At 37.4% G+C, this 20,469-nt stretch overlaps 1 protein-coding gene and 1 non-coding gene across 2 annotated transcripts in view; both read right to left on the bottom strand.

Annotated features, from left to right (window-relative positions):
• Nucleotides 1-20,469, bottom strand: part of Maob (monoamine oxidase B) — a 112,630-nt gene that overhangs the window by 88,613 nt on the left and 3,548 nt on the right. The window lies entirely within an intron of this gene.
• Nucleotides 14,451-14,524, bottom strand: Trnam-cau (transfer RNA methionine (anticodon CAU)). The gene has a single exon. It is a non-coding gene; the product is annotated as a tRNA-Met (tRNA).

The following is a 20,469-nucleotide window of genomic DNA, read 5'->3' on the forward strand; positions in this document are numbered from 1 at the left end:
AACCACTTTTGCTGGCAGAGGCCAATTCTATCTTGTTTAAGGGCGTATAATCCAGACCTAAGGAAACTTTAATCCTTGACAAATTCCTCCTAGACGAAGGAACAAATCTTTTGTCAACTGAAGATGGCAATGTCACCACTCACACTCACAATTGCTAAAAATACGTTTTAAAGGTCTTTCATGGCAAATTTCTAAATCCAGAAAATTATGCTGTGATAGTATGTTCTTCTTTGCCTCTCTGTCCCTCTGGATTTATGTTTGATCCCACAAGCCTTTATTGCTGGAGCTCCTTTGCTCTGCACTGTGTCTGTTTAGGTGTCTCCATGTATATTCTTCTTTTAAAATTTTTTTTAGTTATAGATGTACACAATACCATTGTTTTATTTTTAATTATTTTTATGTGGTGCTGAGGATCGAACCCAGTGCCTTACATGTGCCAGGCAAGCGCTCTACCACTGAGCCACAACCCCAACCCCTCCGTGTATATTCTTAGCTTTGTGTCTACCATGTCCATCTTCCCCAATGTTTCCCCAATTCCTTCTGCCTCCCTTAACTGACCAAAAAGCAAAGCCAATAAACATTTGCTGATTTTCACAAACTGAAGATTGATTTGTTGGCTTGGATGAGAATGTATAGATATTTGAGAGTTATCTTAGTAAAGGTGAGTTTTGAAACCACTGAGTTCCCCTGGAGGTTTGTAAAAGTAGTAGAAACATGATACAACTTGAATAATGACACTACACAGAAAACATGTTCAAAGAAGCCTATGTATTGGATTAGTCCATTTTAATTGCAGTATCAGGAATCATGCTGCAGATTTGGCCAAACACCTGGGTGAGAACTCTATACACTAGACATTTTTGGAAGGCCCATAGAAGAGGGTATATACACCAGAAGGACAGAAAAGCTCTCAAAGGCAGAGGAGCAATTTGTCAGCTTGACCGAGATGTTTCTGGTATTAGTTACTTATCAATTCAGAAACATAAAACACTAATAAACACTGGCTTATTCAAATCAAGAACAGATCCCACTTGTAGTTCCAGCTACAAGTCAAGAAAAAAATTAAAATAAAAATTACCTTCCCAGAAAATATAATTGAGTTATAGACGAGAAAAATGTTTGACTTTGCTAGTAATTAAAAATGAGAAACAACCATTTTTACTTCTCAATTTGAGGAAGACTGAAAAAAATGATGATATTAAATGCTCCCAACAGTGTGATGAAACAAATCTGCTGGAAGAATAATTGGGAAAGCACTTGGGAAAAGCAATTTGGCAGCATCTGTCAAAAACTTAAAACTCTCCGTATTTTAAAATCAGATGTTATTACTCTATGATTCAATTTTAAGGACATAATACCAAATATGGAAAAAAGTAATTATTCCTAAAGATATTGAGTGCACTGTCATTTATAATAAACATACTAACACATAATAATTATGTCCTATGGTCTGGTATTAGTTAAGTAAGTTATGATATGACTTATTTGATGTTACTTGAATTATGTTCATAAAGACTATAATATGGAAAATACTTATGTTGTAATATCAGATGAAAAGATACAAAATTGTGTTTATGAGAAGGACTACAAATATAAATGTGTGGCACAGGTTCTCATGCACATGCATGTGCATGTGTGGGCACACACATGTGCACACACACACAGAGAACCAAAATAAATGTATGAAAAAAGACTTGAAGAAAATATATCCCAATTATCTTTTAATGATAGAATTTAAAATGAATTTATAAAAATAATTTATCCAGGGGTGTAACTCAGTGGTAGAGTATCTGCTTAGCATGCATAAGGTCCTGGGTTCCATCTCCAGCAATACACACACACACACACACACACACACACACACACACACACACACAAATTACCCAGAATTAGTCATCAGTCCCCAAGCCCCTATCTTGTCATGACACCATTTTGGACAATTAAATTTACTGGACTACTTTCAGAATTCTCTATATAAATAATGAGCTTTTCTTCAAAAATTTATACTTTTTAGAGATCTAAAATTAGGCATTTAGAGTCACATAATTGCAAAACTTCTCTATAAATCACAGTCTATCATCCTTAATATTGCCACTAAACTTCCCTAGTTCAGAAAAAAAATGGATGCAAGTAAATTGATAGAAATGCTGACTTTTATACCAAATTAAATAAAAATAAATTCAACTACTTGATATTTTATAAAATTTACTTCAATTACAACCTAATGATCAGGCTGGGAATTGGAGAGAAGGACGCACATTATTTTTTCAAGGCTAGGGAGCTGTTTTCCTTAATTGTGTTTTCTTTAACACCACCAATACATCTTTATTAGATTACACTGTAAACTTTAGAATTTAATAACATTGTTTATATTGTGCTTTCTAAACTGATGAATACAATGTAATTATTGCTCACCAATTAAGGGATTGAACTTGGCATCTCTATCTGTAACTCCAGATTCAGGGTCTAATAAAAATGCCCTGGTATTCACATGAAAAACAACTAAGGAAAATACTTATTACATGTTAAATATAATAAGTATATATATTTTTCATGCAAATATACACAACATACACATACATAAGCATACACTTAAATATCCATGGAAATATTTCTTTAATAGGTGGTAATATGAATATTGGGGCACTTGTTGATTTTGCAAGCATGTATATATATATATATATATATATGTATATATACACTATATACATAAGTATATAATCTATATACATAGGCAAAACATTATTACCACATATCTGTTATTTAGTATAACCTTTTATAGTGATGAGTATGTTTTACCTTTATTGGTCTCATGAGTGTCATTTATGAATGGAAACTAAAATGTGTGTCCAAATTTCCATTTAGTTTGCATTTCATTCCTCGAAGCTCACCTTCTTTCACACCATTTCCCAAGACTGCCAATTGTCAGGGCCATGGTCCAGCAAATAACCAACTCAAACAATAGATGGATAAACAGTGTTTTGGTGAATGGGTTTATCTCTGCCAATGAGATCTTATTTAGACTTTGGGTCTAACTTCACAGAGGAGGTTTAGGTTTGATTATTAATTCAACAATCAAGATGACCCAGAGTTAGCTTTTAAAGGATGGGGGGGTGCAGTTTGGCATGGTTCATGGATCCCATGTCTCTATTTAGCCTTTGGAAGGCTAAGTAAGATCAGAACTAGGTCAGCCTCAGGCAATATCTTACCTGAAGAAATGGAGTTGGCTAAGAGTTTTGTCCAATGGATTTCTTGAAGCCCCAACTACCTGGGAAATGCATATGAGAGAAGCAGACAACCCCAAAAGTCAGGCACCCCTACCCTCTTTCGAGAAGGCAACATATAATAACGACTTTCCAGGTGTACCTGTACTATGAGAAATCCAATAAATCATTGCAGAATATATCTTTAAATCTTAAGAAGTTGATCCTCAAAAGGTTAAATACAGAGTTCCCATTATGACCCAGCAACTGCCCCTAGTTATGTATCCAAGAGAAGTGAAAACATGTCCACACAAAAACTTGTATACAAATGTTCATGACAGCACTGTTTATAATAACCAACATCTGAAGAGTTCATCAACTAATGAATAAGCATATTATGGTTTATCCATACAATGGAATATTATTCATCCTTGGAAAGAAATGAAGTGCTGATACATGCAACAACATGGATGAACCCTGAAATCACTGTAAATGAAAGAAGCTAGGCACAAAAGGTCACTTATAGTATGATTCATTATAGTTTAGATATGAGGTGTGTGAGACAAAAGCTCATGTGTGAGACAAAGTAAGAAGGTTTAGAGGTGAAATGATTGGGTTGTGAGAGCCTTAACCTAATAGTGAATTAATCCCCTGATAGGATTAACTGAGTGGTAACAGTAGGCCGGTAGGGTGTGGCTGGAGGAGGTAGGTCACTGGAGGTATGCTTTGGGGGTATATATTTTGTCCCTGGTGAGCAGAGTTCTCTCTCTGTTTCTTGATTGTCATGTCCTGAGCTGTCATGCCTTTTTGCCCTGATATGTTGTTTCACTTTGGACACAGAGCAATAGAACAAGGTATTTATGGACTGAGACCTCTGAAACCATGAGCCTCAAGATAAACTCTTCCTTCACTGATTGTTCTTGTCAGGTTTTTTGGTCACAGTGATGAAAAAGCTGACTAAGACATATAGTATGTGTCCATTTATATAAAATGTAAATTATCTACACCTCTGGCAACTACTAGCCTGCTGATGAAGCAGGCTAGTGGTTGCCAGAGGTGCAGATAATGGTGGTGATGGCCAGGAATGGGGAATGACTGCTAGGGGGTATAGGATTTCCTTTGGAGGGGAACAAAAATGTTTGAAAATTACATTAGAGTAATAGTCATATGATCCTGTGAATACATTAAAAACCAATGAATTGAACATTTAAATGAGTGAACTCTATGTGAATGATAAATCAACAAAGCTATTATTTTAAAAATCTTATGAAGGTGAAATTTTGGACCTCAATAAGAATGATTATTAGTATTATTACTTCTTCAAGTTATGTGAGGTTTTAATAAAAGATGTTGTAGAATTGCTGTTGATGCCCCATTCATATTTCCTCCTCATGCACTTTTATAGGCAATCACTCCTTCCTTGAGCCTCCCTGACTCTTTGCCCAAAAGCTTTTTCTGGCTACAGGTGCCATTGGGCCATTAAATCCTGCAGCTCCTTCACACCTCAGTGGGGATAACGGAGGAATATCCTACAGTGCCTCCCAGTTCCCCAACAGGATTGAGTGCCAAGCTTGAAAACACACCCTTTCTCCATTGGCTTCCTTGCTTGTCCCACCTCTCTTCTTCACTCCCCACTCCCCTACTGGTACAGCTGGACTCACCTCCCAAATAAATGACTTGCATCCAAATCTTTGCCTCAGGGTCTGCTCCTAGGAGCACCAAAACCAAGTTACATTTTACTCTTTCTTTTCAAATAATATTCTTATCTTACATTACTAGAAAGATCTGAAATGATTGTTGGTCAGGTCATTAAAAGAACACTTCTGCGGTTTTCTGTTTAGCCAACACAGAGAGAGAGATTTTAGAATTAGCTTTTATTGATTTGTATTGACAAATAACACTGAATTTCTGTAATTCACCATAACTGCAGTATATGTTTTCAATGGACTGAGGCTATAGACCAGGCTACATGGGAAATGCGGTAGCCTTTGGAGCAGGGGTCTCCAGAGGCACTGCCTCACCTAGGACTCAGTCTACAAGATTCTGAGACTTCAGTCCTATCAGTGTAGGAAAAACCAGTAGCATAATGGCAGTGTCTCCAGCACATGGAAACACTATAAAGGATTTCAGGGGAGCATAGCAGGAACACTGAAGCTGGTAGAGACTAATGCATAGAAGATTCCAGAATCAGCCAAGTGTTAGTGACTACTCTGTGTCCTCTAGAATTTAGTATAAATGATGGTCCTACTCAGAGGGTCAGAAAAGTGTATGTCATGGAAGTATTGCCATCAAAGTATCAAAGGCACAAAATCAGGACATTTTATTGGGACTCCAGATATTAAACTTTTGCTAAAGTTTGTGAGAATAATCAAATCCTTTCTGAGAACAGTGAGCCATATGCATTAGCAAAACAAAATATCAACTAAAAAAACTTCAAGATGGAAAATGGTATATGACCATCTTACTTGAAGTATTTACTTATTTATTTAATTCATTTATTTTGTAGAACTAGACATTGAACCCAGGGGTGCTCTTCCACTGAAATACATTCCCAGTCCTTTTTTATTGTTTGAGACAGGGTCTCAATAAGTTGCCCAGGCTGACCTCAAACCTGCAATCCTCCTGCCTTAGCCTTCCAAGTAGCTGAGATTACAGGCATGTGCCATGATATACAATTTTCTAATGTATGCTGTCCTCCTGATATATATTTTAAATGACTTCACTAATCTGAAACACTTAGGACCAAGGGCACTTCACAATTGTGAAACTTTCAGATTCAAAGTAATATAATGAATATATACACATTATCTAATAGCGCTAGCAAGAACTGAGACAACTACCATATAATCGTCTGCATTATTATGTCTGCAGTAAAATATGGCTAGTTGTAAACTAGGCACATCAGTTCTGGTCAAGTTTTGCTTGAAACTCCAGAAAATACTTTCCATTTTCAGAGCTCTGGGGATTGTGGAAATGTAGATAAGGGACTGTAGCCTGTATCATGGTGGATTAGAGTCACAGCTGCTATCAAACAACCGCTGAGTATGTGAATGTTGAAAATGGGATTAAAAAGACTCAGGGAAAATAAAGACACTTCCTTCACTACCAATATAATTTTCCTGGCCAACGAGGTGGTTTCAAAACAAGTATAACTAAAAGACACCCTCTAACCCATCATAGTAATGATATAAAAGTAACTCAGAAAAGAGCAACAGCATAGAAGAACTCAAATGCAATTCAAAGTTCTCAATTTATTTCTCCAGGAAAGACTTAATGAACAATAAGTATTTATTTTAACCATTCTATGTACCAGGCACTGTGAAGATGGTGAAGAAGATACAGTGCCTGCCCTCTAAGACATTGTACTAGGGAAGGCATAAAAGATGCAGAATAAGGTGCCACATGAAGGCAAAAGCAGGACATGCAATGTTGTTTGCATGGGCCTGTCCCAAGGAGACCCAAAAAAGTGAGTTTTAAAATAAATCCAGAAGGTTGATAAAAAGTCAGACCCAAGTTTGGGGTTGGGAAGAAAGAGAACTAGGAAGAGATTCCATGTGGGAGAAGACAAAGTATGAAGGCCAGAAAACCTTTCAAGAACTTGAAAGTGGAGTGTGACTGCAGAGCCAAAGGCAGAAAATGGCAGGAGACAATTCTTTCAAGTTAGGCAGTGGTCAGGTCTGTGGTGTCTGGGTCACAGTCATTCTTTCAGACTTTATGTTGGGGTTAGTAGGAGATTACTGAAGGGTGAAGTAGAAGAATAACCTCATGAGATTTACATTTTAGAAAAGTTGACTCTAGCTTCTAGAAGAAATATATGAAAAGGTACACACCAGGCTGCCTCAGAAGGGTAAGGAAGGGACAAAGATCAACAAATACAGTCGCTAGCTTTGTCTTTGACTAACTTCATTTGCTTCACTTCTGACAATATTTTATGTAACTTAAACATTGTTTTACCATTAAAAACAAACTGTTCTCATTTAGTGTAAGTATGGATTAAATAGATAAACCTTGAAGACACTGTGCTAAGTGAAATAGGCCAGGCACAAAAGGACAAATACTCTATACTTTCACTCATATAAGGACCTAGAGAAGTCAAATTTATAGAGACAGAAAGTAGAGTGGTGTCCGTAGAGGTTGTGGAGAGGAAGGAATGGGGATGTAGTGCTTAAGGGGTAGAGAGTTTTTGTTTAGGAAGATGCAAAAGTTCTGGAGATGGATGGTGCTGATGGATGTACAGCAATTTGTATGTGCTTAATACCATTGAACAGTACACTTAGAAGTGGTTAAAGTGGTGAATGTTATGTTATGTATATTTTACCACAAAATGGACTAAAAATGGGTTAGAGTTAATGATGGAGAATAAATGAGCAGACTCTTGGAACCACAGTGGTACAAGTGAGAAGTCAGATCCCTTCTGGGATGTGGGGCTACTGGAGACAGTGAGCGGACAGGTTCGATGTATGTTTTGAAACTAGAACTAACAGGACCTTAGAAATCATAAAGAATACAAGAATATAACTAGAAAAATTGCATCTTGATTTGAGTTGGTCCAAAAACAGACCCCGAGATTAGGATTTGGGTAACTAATTTATTTGGGAGGTGATCTCAAGATTCCCTAGTGGGGGCAGAAGTCTCCTAGAGGGGAGAAGAAACAAAGGAAGGCAGTCGATGAAGGGGATAGCATCAAGTGGGTTTAACTGTGGGCAACCATGGGGGCATTTGGGAGACAGTGTGGAACACACCTCAATTACTCTATGTAGGAGGTGAGGAAGTCATAGGCTGACAGTTGCCCCTGGGTGTCATTAAGCCCATCCCCACTGCAGGTCTGCCCTGAGGATGAGCTAAGAGGGACTTTAGTGGGTAAAGAAATTCATAAGGCAAAGACCTGCAGCAGACAGAAGCCATAAGTCCATGTATATGGGAAATGATTATTAAGGAGAGCTAGTGGGACCCCAACAAGATCTGCTACAAATATCAAGGCTTTTGGCTTAAAAACTGGCCTGAAGGTGGTTCCACTTCCCAAAACAGGAAACAAGGCCAAGTAAGTAGGAGTGGCCAGAGGAAGAGGGCTGGCAAAGAAGATCGAAGGAACAGCTAGAGATTTAAGAAGGAAGCAGGAAATTGGTATCAGGAATGATAAGGAGAGGTGATGTTTCCAAATATCCAATGAATACATAACATGAAAAGCTGCAAAATCTTTTCTTAGGTTGTGGGTACTATTTTAGAGAAGAGTGTTAGTTAAATAACCATTTTCTGGGAGTGGGGGAAAATGCCGTGGAGTGATATTGGTGAAAATACTTTGTGATATTGTGTGCATGCATGAATATGTAACAACAAATCCCACTTTTATGTACAAATACAATGCACCAAAAAATGTGGAAACAAAAAGTTTATGGGATACAAACATCCCTATGCTGCACTGTATTTCTTTCAAGCTTCAGATGCCGAAGACTAAAAATAACATTCAACTAAACAACAATAAGAGATAAATATAAGCTCTCAACCTGGTTTTCCACCCTTTGTCTCTTTCTAACCGTTCACACTGAATGTATGAATGACAAAAAAATAAACAACCTAATTCACAAACCATCTTGCAGGAGAAAAATGTATTTGTTGAAAGGAAAAAAACTAACATGCCCTTCTTATCATGTGGACAAGAATTATACATAACCAAGGTCCTTTAGAAATATCAGGCAGATGTTATTGTTACTATATTTTGCAAATTGTTTTTTATTCTTCACATACAGCTGCAATTATTTTAGTGGCAAGATTCAATAAGCTTTCACTTCAAAAATTACCCACAGACATCATTTTTCATTGTCACTGAGGTCTTCATCTAATATATTTGAAAACTGTTGAAAAACAGTGCTAAATATTTATGTATAGAATGCATTAATTTGAAGACTGGTTTGAAGTCTAAGTGCAAATACTGTTATAAAATCCAGATTTTCTATTAAAAGGTATTCAAACAACTTAACACACACACACACACACATACACACACACTCTCACTCACACATATTCACTGGAAATTTAAAATTCAAGATGCTCTTAATTTTAAAGATCAGTTTTAAATTTATTCTCAAGTGATCTTTAAACCTACAAACTCTTTTTTAAAAAATATTTTTAGTTGTAGATGGACACAATACCTTTATTTATTTATTTTTATGTGGTGCTGAGGATGGAACCCAATGCCCCACATGTGCTAGGCAAGCGCTCTACCACTGAGCCACAACCCCAGTCCCTAAACCTACAAACTTTTTCCAAAGAATTTAGGTATGGGAAAAGAAGCTAGATTTAAAGATATCTGTTTGCTGAAATACATTTTAAAAGAACACAGTAAGAAGGAAAAAAAGAAGTGCTTTCTTATCTCTATCAGCCTTGCATAGTTTTGTCCTCACAAACTAAAACCCAGAAATAAAAAAAGCACACGCCCCAAATGATTTTTCTTCTACACACAAATGCCTGCTCTACCTTCCTGTCATCTCTCTGTAATTTTCTCCATTTCTCAGAAATGTCCACTGAAAGCTCAATATTGTGGACTGGCAGACTGATTTACCTATAGAAAATTCATTTTTCCTTTGGATACATTCTCCATGAAATCAGAGAGAAAAGAACGAAGAGAGGAAAACAGAACACAGGCAGTGCATGTTAGATGCTCTGCTTTTTATCAAGTAGGACCACATGATCCCCTTTCAGCTCTGCCAGCCTCTGTGCTCAGTCCAACTTCTGATAACATAAAAAGCACATGTGATAGTCTCCTTACCCCTCCTTAGGCCAGAAATATCACATGAACTATGAATAAAATGTTTAAAAAACTAGCAGAGGACTGAGCACTTGGAAATAAAAATAGAAGTGATCTTAGCACCCTTTCTGACTTTGTCCAAAGGGAAGATCTTTCATGGGACCAACAGTCTTCTTTCATTTGAAAAGTACATTTTTTTAAACATGAGCCAGTGATATATGGGCATATTATTTCATGTGTGTGTGTGCTTGCTTGCACATCTAGCTGGAATTATTTCCTGATTGTTCTTTCCTAGTACCTAGCATATATAAAGCATTCAGTTAATGTTTTCTAAATCAAAGACTAGTGGCAGACAGACAGAATGGCATGATGCCATCCAAACTTTGAGTGGATAGAAAATATAAGAGGTCGAATCACAGGACTAAAAACAATTCTACAATTTCCCTTTATATACATGCCCATAAATAATGTGCTTTTTTCTTTTTTAATCCAAGAACAGAATCCTCAAAGTGTTAGACAGCATAATACTAATTAATAGCCTAGCTCCATAAGGTCTCACCCCTCTTTCTCTCTCTCTCAGTTTTCTGTGCAACAGAAAAAAGTGCTGTCCTTACTGGACTTTAAATAATGTTGAATTATACAGTCTCTGCCTTTTTCCTATGTTTTTCTAATCATCTTCAATAAAATAAGCCAGGTCAGGCATGCTGGCACACAGATGTCATCCCAGAGGCTCAGGAGGCTGAGGCAGGAAGATCGCAAGTTCAAAGATAGCCTTAGAAACTTAGCATGAACCTAAGCAACTTAGCAAGACCCTGTCTCAAAAAAAAGGGGGTGGGGGTTGTGGACATGGCTCAGTGGTTAAGCAACCCTGGGTTCAATCCCTGGTACCAAGAAGAAAGAAAGAATGAATGAAAGAAAGGAAGGAAGGAAGGAAGGAAGAAAGAGTGAACAAGCCAGTAGGTACAGTCTATCGTAAACTCCTTTCTGCTTCACATTGCTGGGTCCTGGGCACCTTGCTTTGGATCTTTTCCCCATTCTGCTGTATATCATTTTCTTCCAAGAGACTGTATCCAATTTTAACACATGCCTCTATGTAGAATCTTGAGGACTCAAGGTATACAGTTCCTTCTTTTCTCCAGCAGAGAGGCCTATTGGTCATCTCTAAACTTAGACCAAGTAATACTATCCTCTATCCAGTTGTAAATCCAATGGCTGATTTAATTTAAAAACAAAAGATATTATTTTCCTGGATCTTAAAACACTTGTTGAATCACAAAGATTATAAATCAGGACATGCTGATTCAAAATCTTATGGATAGGAGTTGAAGTTAAAACTCAGCATTTAGCATGCATGCAACCCTGGACTTGATACCCTAACCATAATGGAAGGAAGGAAGGAAGGAAGGAAGGGAGGGAGGGAGGGAGGGAGGGAGGGAGGGAGGGAGGGAGGAAGGAAGGAAGAAAGGAAGGAAGGAAGGAAGGTTATGGTAATTTTCAGAAGTAGAACCAAAAGGTTACCTGTCAAAAGCTCATAGCACATACCCTTCCAGGCATGATGATCTATCCTTCCAGTTCACTTGCTCAAATTCCTCCAATGTGAATGTCCTTGAACCAAAAATCTCAAAACTATTAATCTCTCCATTTGAACTGACTGATCAGTTAGCTCACTCACAGTCCCACTTTTTTCCTTGTCCATCTTGGATTCTATTGCCCATTTTTATAATCATGTTCAGTATCTTCAACTCCCTATGAGAATTCCTATAGGAATATGCATAAAATGGTGGCAGGATTAGGGAAAGAATAGAGGTAGGCACCAACAATGGTATTTTCCCAAAAACCCAGACTCTAAGCTAGACAAAAAATAGTGGTCTGGGAGAGATGGACAGTTCCCAATTTCTCTATCCAGTCTTCACATATCAAGGTTGTCTGTTTCATCATTTCTACCTCGGCCACATTGCCACAACTTTCTCCAATAAAGGAAGACATACATATTTGTAAGCACTTTCACATAAAAGGCTCTGCTCTCAGCTCTAAATCCACCCATAGAATGGTGAGAAAAGAATTGAATTTCCTGAGCATGTTTGGGTCATGGTAGCAATCAGACTTTACTTTTCACCCCCTGCTCTCAGGATGTCAAAGACAGGTTATATAGAACTGATGAGGTTATGTACCCTCCCCAGATCCTAATGGCTTCTTGTACCTTTGATGGAAAATACCATGTCCTTTAATGGCTTCCACCTTCAACTGGCCAAATCTTCATGATTACAACATCTTGTTATATACAAAACAAAATGTCCTTCAATCATTGTCTCTTTTGATTAAGGTCCCTGGGAAGCAGCCTTGGAGAGAGATTTGCATGTGGAAGCTTCACCAGAGCTCAAGATGTGTAAAGAAATAAAGGAAGCAGGATTGAGCAGAGAGGGGAAATGAACTGCCTTGCAGTCACAATAGGGAAATCAGTCAATCTTACAGGGAGCTCTGAAGCTGAGATGGCCCTTCAGACTTGTCCTGAGTTGAGGCAATGAAGCCAGGCCTTCATGTCACCACACTGGCTGCAAGGTGCCTCCATGGGAGAAGCATGCCCTTGGGTGAGTCAGTTCCCTTCAGTCAAGGGCAATATAAAGAGAAGGTCTCAGTTGTGAGCCAGTAGCAGCCTACATTCAGCATATCCAGAAGGGGGCTCCAAGAGGCCCACTACAGCATACTGCCATTTTAGGGTCAAGAGAAAAAATAGAATGAACCTGAAATTTCAATACTATATATATATATATATATATATATATATATAGTAATATATATATATATATATATATTATGTAATATATATATATATTACGGCATGGGTTTAAATTATAAAGAAGAATATTTGAATTGGTTGATAATCTCTTCAATAAATCCTCTTCAAGTCTTCCTTCAGAGGCTGAGGCCCTTGAACTAAAGCTACCACCTTCTCCATGTCTTTCTCAGACCCATCAGCCCTCAAGGCATTCACCTGTACATGTCTGCCTCCCTCTGTTTGGTGTACCCCTCAAAGGAGGGCACATGTATTAACCATCTGTATATCTTCACATCTAGCCCAGTGTTTGGTAAATAATGCACCTGACAAGGGCTTATTGAATGAATAAATGAAACAAAAAATGAACAAATGTATTTTCCTGCCTGCAAAAATAACAAGATGGGAAAACACATTTGATGAAACAAGGACAAATCATTTTAGTGCACATCTTCCAGTGTGCTTATCAGCAGTGTTAACAAAGGTTATTTGATTTCGACTAACTGATGTGGCGTAAAAAGGCTATTCTGAAACAGTCAACTGTATCTTATAGGTCTCCTAAATAAACTAAAATCTACCACAGGATTTGAATGCAAACTAGAGAGGAAATTAAAATGCAAAACATGAAACAGCTGTTTGATCAGCTGTTATAATAGGTTGTGAACAAAGGCTATATTTATGTCTTATCTAGACGAGTAGAAATAATTAATCATAAAAATTGGTTGGTTACAGGGTTATTTTCTTTTCTTTTCTGCATTGAAACACAACAGTCATCTAATTAATGATGCCAAAATTCTAGAAGCACAGGACAAATGGTGTCCAATAAATTAAACACTGTTGTAAAAATATATGTTCCCAAATAAACAATGGTAAGGCCTAAGGTAATAACTGCTAAAGCCAGTTTTTCAGCATCTGTAGTAGAGGGCAAAATTTACTCACCACCAGTAAGGTTTTATAAAACTGAAGATATTTATAATTTCTGGAACCTGTAACTTCAGTGAATTACAATTTCCAACTGGTGAAGAATCATGGTTTTCTTTGTGCTGTGCCAGAGGTGGGGAAAATGTTGGCTTCCTATTGTAATGCTTAAGAAGCCATGATTAAAAATTCACCATAAAGTAAGTTGGTAAAACTTGCTTGAGGTGACAATTTTGCTATACTTGTCAAATGCCTTTAAAAAAATCCCAAATTTATTTCTAGTAATTTTTTCTAAAGAAATATCTGAAATTATGCACAATAATTTAAGTTCATAATCACTTTGTTTAAAAATAACATAAATTTGGAAATAACACAAATGTTCAGCAATAGGAGACTGGTCAAGTTATAAAACAATCATGTGAATTAATACTCTAAATTTATCAAGATCATATGAAAGAAGAGCATTTAAATGTGACTAACCATTCATAGTATTTATCATTTTTAAAGGGATTACCAATGATTATGGCAAATACAATATATGGTTTGCATAAAGAAAATAATTGTAAGAGTGATTATTTTTGTAGGTTTCAATTATGGATGATTTTCATTTTCTTCTTGCCATTTTTTGTAATTTACACATTTTCACTATAAATATCTATTATTTCTGTAATATTTGCCATTAAAAAAATTCCTATCCCTCTAAAAAATTTCTTCTAACCATAAATCACCAAGAAAGAATGTGATTGCATCTTTTATTTATATTAGTGGATTTTCTTCTTCAAAACTTTTTTTTTTTTTTTTTTTTTTTTTTTTGTGGTGCTGGGGATTGAACCCAGGGCCTTGTGCTTATGAGGCAAGCACTCTACCAACTGAGCTATATCCCCAGCCCCCTCTTCAAAACTTTTGAGAGAATTTTGGTGATTAATTGTTTAGATTTTTAATTTTTCACTTTATCCTTCTGGAAAAGATGCCCTGTCTAAGTTTGTTGCTTTAATAGAGAAAACTGGAAAATAACCCAAAGAAGTGTGATATAATTAAAAATATATAAGTATGAAGGCATGATTTAATATAGAAACACAACTAAGATTGCAGGAACCAAAAGTAGCCCAACCCCAAAAGATGGGGTCGGGATCCCATATTCAATACAAAAGAATTGCTAGAAACATTGGAGAGGTTAATCAAAAGGGAGGGTTATTTAGGCTATAAGGAGAGCAAATAAAACTAAGGACCCATTAGGAAACCTTAACCATTCTGCAATTCTGATAAATGTTGATGAGGAAAAGGCCAGAATGAAAAATGACCTAAGTAAGAAATGGCTAACATAAGATCAAGAGTTTAAACTTCAGACATGAAGTGGAAATTAACTGGAATATAATTTTTTTTAAATTTTTTGGTTGTTGATGGACCTTTATTTCATGTATTTATTTATATGTGGAGCTGAGGATCAAACCCAGTGCCTCACACATGCTAGGCAAGCACTCTACCACTGAGCCACAACCCCACCCCAGAATATATTATTTAAGATGCCATTTAACAGAGTATGGTAAAACGAATAACCTTTGAAAGATCAGACCTACCCGGAGACTGTCTGATGGTGTCCCTTCTGTCACAAAACAAAAAGTTTCAATAACAGTTTTTATAACAAAGAGATAAAATCTGTGTCTCAGATTACCCAAGTTATGTGTTTATCACTTAGTAAACTGGATCACAGCCCTTAGCATGAAAATCTCTCTCTCTTTATCTGTTTTTTGTTTTGTTTCATTTTGTTTTTTGGTACTGAGGATTGAACCCAGGGGTGGTGTTTACCACTGAGCTATCTCCAGCTTCCACCACCTCCCCCCCGCCTTTTTTTTTTTTTTTTTTTTTTTTTTTTTTTTTTTGGAGACAGAATCTCCCTAAATTGCTAAGGCTTGTAATTCTCCTGTCTCGGCCTCCCAAGTCACTGGGATTAGAGGCATGCACCACCATGCCCAGCTCTGTTATTATTTCTTAAAAAGAAAGAAGAATTTAAACATAGCTAAGTCTATTCCCATTATAAAACTTCAGAGGAAAAACATGAATTATTGTTTGTGATACTCTCTTCTGGACGAACACTCAGCAAATGGAAAGAAAGCCAAGTGAGTGAAGACCTGCTCGTCCTCATTCTTAAGACCTTCTCCTCCCCATTCTTGCCTCCTTCCCATCCCGCCCCACCCCTTTCTCTTGAAACCTCCCTTGGACATTAAGGGTAACCAAGTCATTACAATCAGATCATTTCCTGAATTTCTATGTCTTGACTTCCTTAGTGTTCAGGCTCTCGACCACCCACTCACTGGATCTGTACAGCATAAATTTTCAGTGGCTCCCTATTTCCAATCACAAGAACTTTTCACGTTGCTTTTCAATATCTCACTTTCTGATTCTGCCTTTCTTCTACTAACTTTATTACTCTTATCTCCTTATCCTTTTATTCTAGCCACATGGAACCTCCCACTGTCATATAAATATGGATCTTATCTGTTAACTACAGTCTTTAGCCCTATGACTTACAGTTTTCCTTCCATCTTTAAGCCTCTCTTTCCTTCTCTACTCACTTGAACCTAGACTGCTTTCCAGGACTGCTAAATTCCACTCTCTTGGGACTAGGGGTGTATCTTAGTGGTAAGGTCCTTGCCTAGCACACACAAGGCCCTGAATTCCATTCCCAGCACTGCAAATTAATTAACTAATTTAATTCCACTACCTTGATAAGAACTTCTCCAATTCTGGGGATTGTCAGCGATGTCTTCTAACTCTTGGGTCCCAAGATTCAGAACTCAATTATATGCTATTTTTCACTGTTCTTTATTCTTTGTGCATCCTAGCGTTGTATCTTCCACCGCATTTTAGGTTTCCTTTGATAAAGAACTTGGTCTTACTCTTCTTCTACAGCTCCCTTCAGTAAATAAATACATGCTAACTTTGGAAACATTGCTAACTGGATCTTGGCTCTCTATATCTTATTTACTGAATTGACTGAGGGGGTTGAACATGGATGCATTTTGTGAACATGAAAATCAGACCAGGTGATCTTAACTAGTAGGTAAAAATCTAAAGATATGTTTTATCTTGAGACACCAGTAATTTTATCAAAGCAAAAAAAAAAAAAAGACTTTTAGCTCAAAAGAAGGCTATTACTTGAATGCTCAAAATCAGGAAGGAGTATTATACCCTTTTGCTCCTCTCTTAGAGGAAGTAATTTTTATGCAGACACACTAGCAATAAACTAAGCCTAACAAACCTAAGGCCTGTGCAAAATGGTAACATTGCATGTTTTACCAAAACATTCTGTCGTAGGGATGAAAACACTGGTTCCTCTGACACACAACACCTCTGAGCATGGTCTCTCATTTTGGCTCAATTTTTTGGACCTAGAAGGGTATTTGATCTTCCAAGTTTCCAAAGTCCCCTCAGTGAAGTACTGCTCAGCAACTTATAAAACTAACAAAGTTAACACTTATTGAATAATATGGGAGTTATCCCCAGGGCTATCCTCCCACCTTATAAGTAAGGATCTTGAGGCTGAAGTAGTTAACTTGCCCAATATGCATATTTAGGGGTCCTGAACTCAAGTTCCAGGGTCCCAGAGTCCTTGGTTAAACATCTGTGTTATCCTCTATCCACAAGTCTTTCAAAAGGTTTCCAACTATGGGATTTACCTCCTCTCAGTCAGAGACTGAGGAGACCTGGGATCATCAACAAGGGATTCTATCAGTTTAATTCAATTTCTAGGGGCAAGGGCAGGCTGTGTACTATTAAGAGAAATAAGCATGGTGCACCGCCAAGATTATAACATTCGTTAAATCCAAAGATGAAAGTGAAGCTAACAATAGTTGTTATACAGTGTCACATGCAACTATACCCATTCCATTTGTTCTGGGTGCTGACTGACACCTGCCATTATGCTATTATCTTGTCACCACTACTAATTTAATATTTACTAACTTTATATGCTGTTTAAACTGGAGAAGTTCTAATTTAATGTACATCAGTCAAATATACCTGTGTTCATTGTTTGAATCTTGAAAGAAATTAAAAATGTACCAATATACTAGAAATTGAATATATGCTATTTGTCATTATGGATATTTGGGGAAATCATACAACATTATATGAACTTTATGATGTTAGAATATGGAAATGCTATTGAGGTACAAAATTTGGAGAAATAACTTAGAAACTAAATTATCTCTTCAAGTTCACAGGAAAATTTTGACCCAGAGGCCTCCTGAGTATTTATTGTCAAAACTTCAGGTATAATTAAAACAATTGAGTTCTTTGGTTATATGCTGTAATCTTTTAAAATAAACTTTGATTAGTTGCATGAAGGAAATGCTCTACTAAAATCTTCTAATATATAAAGTCTTCTAATAATCTTTGCAGCCATGTAAGTGTGAATGAATAATACCCTAGCAAATTCTAAATTATCATTGCAGAGGAAGTGGCTATACTGGTAATGGGCAAATGTTAAAAGACTGGAATTAGCTTCTCCTATAATGACATTTTCACTGGGATTAGAAGAAACCAAACAGGAAAATGGATGCTAAAAGGTTGAACAATAGAGCAATCCTGATATTAACATCTACCACACACCCATCAATTATGAGTCTCTGTATAGCAGGAGACTCATTTATAATATCTGACATATTTATCTTTTAAATATATCTTTAAAAATAAAGAGGGCTGGGGATGTGGCTCAGTGGTAGAGTGCTTGCCTAGCATGTGCAAGGCCCTGGGTTTCAGTCTCAGCACTGCAGAAAAAAAAAAGAGTTTAAGCTTTTTCTTTAAATTTATGGCAGTTTGCTTACATCATCTGTGTTAGTAAATCAAACACACACACCAAGAAAACGGCCTGGAAGCAGCATCCCAATACAGGATAATGTTCCCTGAGTGTGTGTGTGTGTGTGTGTGTGTGTGTGTGTGTGTGTGTGTGAGAGAGAGAGAGAGAGAGAGAGAGAGAGAGAGAGAGAGAGAGAGAGAGAACATATGAACGCACAGCCACAAACCATGTCCTCAACCCACAAGTGGGTAAGTGGCCATTTTGTCAGCCTGATTAACAAAAACAGCCAGTGTCTATTGTGTGCTTTACAGATGCCAGATGCCTGTTCCAACTCTTTATGTGGGTTTTCTCTTTTAACCCTCTCAACCACTTTATGAAATGGATACCATTATTTATCCCCATGTGCTAGATGAGAAAATGAAGACATGGGAAAGTTAACCATTTTGCCTAAGGTAGCACCTCTAGTTAGTGGTAGAATCGGGGTAGATACCATGCTTTTAACCTCTGTGCTCTGCTCTGCCCCTGTATGGCAGGGAGCTCAGACCTCAGCACCCAACCAGCAGGGAAGGGAATTCTTGTCATTGTTAATGGTTCACCCATGCCTTAAGCCTACCCTGGTGACTTCTGAGAATACACAAAGACCCAGAATTGTGGCTCTAGCAGCACCAGGCTCTGTCCACATAGCCCAACTGGCTCCACTCACCAATGGGCTGTAGGTGTGAGACTCAAGCAGAGGAACAAGGAGATTTCATCCACTCTTACAAAGCTGCCCTCAAGCTCCTAACAGCTTACCCAGCATGTAGATGACACTTGATATGCTACCTCCTTGTATTATTTATTATTAAATAATATTATTAATATTAATGCATTTATTTTCTATTATAATTAAGATAGGAGTTGGGTAGCTGAAATGAGCACCAGGCCAGAATTGGAAGAACTGCCAGGCTGGGATGATGCTGAAGTACAGATCCAGGGCTTCGAAAATTTCTCTTGATGATGAACCCAGTGGGTCAAGAACCCAAGGTAAGCCTGAGCTCCTCAGACTCTTCCATGGGGAAAATAAAGGATGAGCTGGGGCAGGATGAGGCTGAAACTTAGCAGGTCCCCTCTGATGCCTACAGTGTATACCCTGCTTCCTGTTCCCAACTCATATATGTCCCACATCCAGATCCCTCATGAGTCATCTCTCATGCTTCTTGCCCAGACCAGTTCCACCAAATAGCAACAGGGCTTGCTCTCCTGGCCATACAGACCACCTGCCAGGTGTCTGTTACCATTTAGAAGCCTGGGTCCGACTCTTCCAAGATCAAATGAGCGCCTGCCATTCTGAGATGACTGCATCTCCTACCCATGCCTGGTCAAAAAAATTCTCATTTCTGTTTCGAGTTGCCCTTTCTTAGCTTTTATTTTGTGGATTGAGCAAGATCCATTCCAGAGTTGCAAAAGATAGTTCCCATGGTTCCACCAATCCAAACACTAAAACTGAGATTTAGGATAGAGGCAACATGCTGCCAGCTAGCTCCACATGGGAGGTGCTATTTGCTCTGCCAAGTTTCCAGAGATGACCTGCCCCTTGGATGGAAGAGACTACAGCAGGGATTCATTTATATACCATACACATTTCTAAAAGAATATTCTACAATTGTCTTAGAATTTTTTAAACATCAAAAAATAAAGTTATAAATTAACTAGCTATACTCCCAGTATATCTTTGTTTATCCCAAAAGGAATGATTAAAATTTGCTGACAGCTTTAAAAATTATCAGGGAATTACCAGAATGTCCCAAGTTTAATCATTAACAAAGCTTAAAAACCTAAGTGGAATCTAGAGACTTTTAAACATAGATTGTTGTGTCAGTCATCTACTAATTCTAAAATTCTACACACCACATATTAGTTTTGGACATTTCATCCACTGCACTGGCTTCAACTAAAATTTCTCTGTCATATACATCTGTAAACCCACATTTTTCCCCAAGTTTCTAATTGCTAGAATTCTCTTCCTGGGTGTCTTCCCAGCACCTCCAACTCT

This window comes from Sciurus carolinensis, chromosome X (assembly GCF_902686445.1).
Source record: "Sciurus carolinensis chromosome X, mSciCar1.2, whole genome shotgun sequence".
NCBI lineage: Eukaryota > Metazoa > Chordata > Mammalia > Rodentia > Sciuridae > Sciurus > Sciurus carolinensis.